Consider the following 5,138-nt stretch of genomic DNA (forward strand, 5'->3'; position numbering starts at 1 on the left):
TTTGAACCGCCGGTACATGAAATGGTTGCCACAAATGGGTTGAAAAATCATATTTGTATTCTTTAGTCCATGTTTATGCCTTATCCCAGAAAAGTTAAGGAACATCAGAGATGAGAGCTAAAAAACTCGACTCCGGACATGAAATTTGGTGGGTTTTTAATTTAGAAAAATCCAAACGAAGTCTGAAAAACACGAAACTTGGCGTGCTACCCTCATATGATACCTATGGGTGTGGTAAAAAATTGAGAAGGTTTCTCAAAAGTTATCACATGGTCTGCTCACAAACCGGATCATCTCCGAGGAAAAACTAGGTTACGAGACGGAACGAACCAAGTTTGCATGCGACATGACCGCCGCTTCATCCGATGGCCTTGATTTTTTTTCTACACTCATGATACACAATTACACGACCCGTGCAAAAATTTGGCATATTTTGGTGGGTGTTTCCTATATTTTAGCCATCAAGTGCACTTGTAATCATTTAATGTACATAAATCAAATTTGAACTGCGGGTACATAAAATGGTTGTCACAAATGGGTGGAAAAATCATATTTGTCTTGTTGAGTCCATACTTGGACCGAATCCATGAAAACAAAATGGATTTCAAACATGAAAATGCTGAGATACAACCTCGAATATGCAGTTTGTTGCTTTTAAAATTTCAGAAAATGCAAACGAAGTCGAAAAAGATTGAAAATTGGCATGGTGCCCCCATATGACATCTTCAATCCATGGTAAAGTTTGGAGACAATTTTACTGACTAATTGATATGTAAAATATGAAAGAAATATGGTGAAGAAAACACAAAGGTCTTGCTGTTTTCTTATTGGTCAAGTAGACCCTCCCACGGATCGTGCCTCCCCACCGTCCGATTCTCTAAGATCCAACGGTGCTCAGACCTTCCTCCCACAGCCACAAATCCCTCGTCCATCTTATCCATCCCGTGCTGCCACCTCCTTTCTTCCTCCTCTCCCCACGCACACCCCCAACTCCCTCTATCGAGCTGGCCACCACGAGCCCCCGGGGGAGATGCATCCGAGGGAGGAAGCAGTAGCGGCATCTCCTTCTCCTTCTCGCTCATCTCCCCTTCATCCCTCTCCCTCGTCTCCTCTTCCCACGGCGTTTTTTTTGTCACTGCTCACCATGTTTGCCGAGTGTTGAGTGTCACTCGGTAAATCACCTGCTCACGTGGCACAGCCAGCTTCGTTCCGTCTACTAACTTTTTTATGCCGAGCAGCGAGTTTAGACCAATGGAAAAAAATAGCGCGCTACAGCAAAATAGCGGCGACCTCAAAATATGCTATTAGCGTGCTATATCGCGCTATAGCGTGCTATTAGCGAGACATTGTACACTGATATATTTAGCGAGGCAATTCTCAATACGCTATAGCGTGCTATTAGCGACGCTATAGCGCGCTATTTTTTTCAATGGTTTAGACACTCGGGAAGGGTCTGCCTAGGACACATCTAGATGTGACATAGTTATGTCACATATAAGTTGATGTCCACTCTGTTTGTGGTCTATTTTTTTTTCTAGTTTTTTTTTGTTTCTTGTTGCTACATTGTATATTTGTGGGAGCTTAGATGTGACATCCTTAAAAAACCATCTAGATGTGAGTTAGACAAACTGCTCGGGAAAGGCTTCGTGTGGCCGACAAAAGAAACTCGGCAAACTTCTGTGTCTGAACTTTTCCGATTGGCCGAGTGTTTTTAAGCCTTTGCCGAGTTTTTTTGGCACCCGGCGCATGTGGCAATTCCAGTAGTGATAGATAATGGGAACTTTTCCTCCATCATTAGTCTGTGTCTGCACTAGGCATCTTCGAACAGTTCAGCCATCCTCATCTCCACATCACCTCGTATACAAACTAGTGTAAAAATAATGACGTCTGTGGGTAAAACAGTACGTACATTATTTACAACAACGATGTGTAGTTACTTGTCGTGACCGAGGCTATGGATAGCTGGTACCCTATCAAGTATTTTGGCCCTACTAGCAAGATGCCCATGCGTTGCACGGAATATCAAGATGCATTTATATGACTAGTTTATCTTGTGGAAGAAAATGATGAACGAGGGAAGGCCTTATTTGTAAATGTGGAGAGAGGTCTGGTTATCTTTTTGCAAAATTGCCATAGTTTCCTTCTAGTAGAGATATGTTTTTTTATAAGGAGGCAGGCATATTATCATCACCAACTCAGTTTTTTATAAGAGTAGAGATATGTATCTAGGTTGCCAGAAATATCTGTGTATACCCTATGATTTACCTTTTACCGAACACTACGAACTAACCTATCACAAAGATTGCCGGATTTGTGAAGTAAGTACAAGTTTAGGCTAACCAAGATACACTTCTAGGTGACAGAGATTTCTGAAAATTATAGGCAAATTATTAAAATTAGCTAATACATCAAAGAAAGCTCCCGGCTTCCATGTGCTTCTCCTTCGGAAAATCCAGGTCCTTATGCCAACACGACGTTTTTCTCCTACTTCTATGAGGGTCTAAGCCTTCTTGCTGCTTGTCCCGCTTGTTCGTTGTTGGAGATGTCTTGCCACTAGGAGATGAGAGGGGACGCGCGGAGCCACTAAACAGACCAAATAACAAGATTAACGCCCAACCGTTCAATGTTACACATTGAGGAAGAACACCAGAGTTCATCAATCCCATAAAACGATAAGTAGTTATCCAGCATAAATTGCAAAACAAAACGAAACAAGGAGTATGCATATATACCAGAATGTTTAACTTTATTTGGTAAGACCTGAAATGAAGATCGTGGGCCAATCAATCTCCAGGGGCATGGAATCCCAGTGGCACATGGAGCGGCTGGAAGGCCAATCCACTATCTTCTCCATCATCCCCGTTTCAAGATCGGTAGTGTAAACTTGTCCATAGTTGTCACTGATGAGCAATGTGCCGCATTTCTCTCTCGGGACAAGTAGTTCTCTTATTTCATTGTTTTTTTATGGTTGTTTTAGCTCGATTGTTCGATTACATAGCCATTTTGAAGTACCCCTGATGTTTCCTTGTCCTCGTGTTGCTCCCAGATCTGTAGCTGGGGACCTTCCTTTTGCATCCATAGCAGTGATAACACCCCATTGATGCCTAATGTAAGGCATGGATGACTAGTGGGTTGGTAGTTCAGTTTCAAAGGCAGTTTCGTGAAGGAGATATTGCCTGTCTTAGCATCCAAATTAATGACTTGAAGGCACCCTTCTCCATAATTATGAAATATCCAGTGTGCCAAGCCACTGTGCACAATGGCATCGCTAAACGACCCATAGTCGTATGACTGCGCATCACTGTCGAAGCAATTGGTACGTTTGTGCCCACTTGATTTGTCGGACGAGAACATATGGAGATTGTACTTGAAGTCATCACCGGTATATCCGATGATGACCACTTGGAAGAAAGATGAAGGGTTGCTCGGCGGCACCGTAGGTGTTAACGCATCTTTTGAGCAACAATCTACACTGGTCAGAATGGCATAGGCATTACAGTCGTAGTCGTAGAAGATTGGGCTAACTTTTAGAGGACGGAGCATGACGCACGTGGCTGCATGCAGGTTGCATACACCCAATTGAAAGATGGTCTTGTCCGGATAGCCGGTGGTGTCGTGTGCTTCAAGACGCACAACAACAAGGTCGTGGCGTGAGATGAGCGGCAACACGGCGCTGAAGAGGCCGGCGTGGGATGGGGTCACAAAGGATCCCAAGGAGTGGCGGCAAGGGCCCAGAGCAGATCGCCGTGCCGGGATGAAGCATGGCTCCGGGCCAGGCAAACACCCTGCGTCCAGTTCCTCATGGCGATTTCCCTCGGTGAAGAAGGCAACGAAAGACGATGGGGAGTACCCTGGCCAGGGGCGTCCGAGGAAGCAGCGATCGGTGACAAGACGGCACCACTTCTTGCAGATCGTGGCTAAGCGGTGTAACATCCCAAAATTCCAAATTTTGGAATGTTTTATTAAATAGATAGTTATGATTGATTGTGTGAAGTTGAGTGAAATTTGAAACTTTTGAAAGTTAAATGAGAGGAAAAAAAGGACTTTCCCAAACTTTCATTTTTGCATTTATGATCTCCGTGAATTCAAATTCTTTTCAGATACAAAACCCTAGAGAGAAGATGACATGACTTATCCATTTAATTAAATGAAAAGGGTATTTGAAAATATTTGAATTTCATTTGGAACTATTTTCAAATTCAGAAACTTTAAGGAAGTCAATTATTTTCATGAGAGAAGATAAAATGACTTCTTCAAAACATATGAAATATGAGTTGGAAGTTTTAAAAATAATTAAATTTAAAGTCCCTTTGAAATTATTCTCAATTTAGAGTTATTTGGTTTTTATTCCAATTATTTTTCTCCAAAAATAAAATATAAGAAAATTAGGGTAAAATGATTCCCTACATAAGAAAATTGGAGAAAAATAAATTTGAAATAGTTTGGTATTTTCAAAATGATTTTTATAGGATTTTATTATAGCTGTAGCACACTTTTATTTATTTGAATTTTTGTGGATTTTATTTGACGCTAGAAAAATGTTCAAAATGTAGAAAATCGTTTTCTGAAAATTGTGGTATGTAATATGCCTATATAAAATTTTATTTTATTTTCGTTATTCAGTTTTCCTTTTCTGTTCATAAAAAACAAAACTGTGCATTCGCCTGGAACTAACTGTCACACACGTGCGCAGCCTAGTGGCATCGGGCGCCCCATCATTTTGTTTTCTCTCCTACATGGGCCAGGCCCAGTCAACCTTTTAATTTTTTTTTACTTAGACCGGATTTTGTTTAAAAAAAATTTACAGCGCGCGGCCGGCCGAGGCCTTTACGTGCGAGGCGTTTAGCCTTTTCCTTCTCTATTTCGTTTATTTTCTTCTACGTTTAGTTTCACATTGTCTAACCTTTAACCTCTAAACTTTTTTTCCATCTATAAATATAAACCCATGGAGTCTCCAAAAATCTTTTGATTCGGGTTAAATCAATATATTTTGATTTGACTAGATTCATTAAAAAAATATTTCTCCTCTCCGGCGGGACTTCTGAAAATTGTCTCCTGACTCGGAAATCATCTTTTCTATACCTTAAAAATGTATCTTTCTTCGTTCTCTGTATTTATATATTACACATAGAATTATT

This window comes from Aegilops tauschii, chromosome 3 (assembly GCF_002575655.3).
Source record: "Aegilops tauschii subsp. strangulata cultivar AL8/78 chromosome 3, Aet v6.0, whole genome shotgun sequence".
NCBI lineage: Eukaryota > Viridiplantae > Streptophyta > Magnoliopsida > Poales > Poaceae > Aegilops > Aegilops tauschii.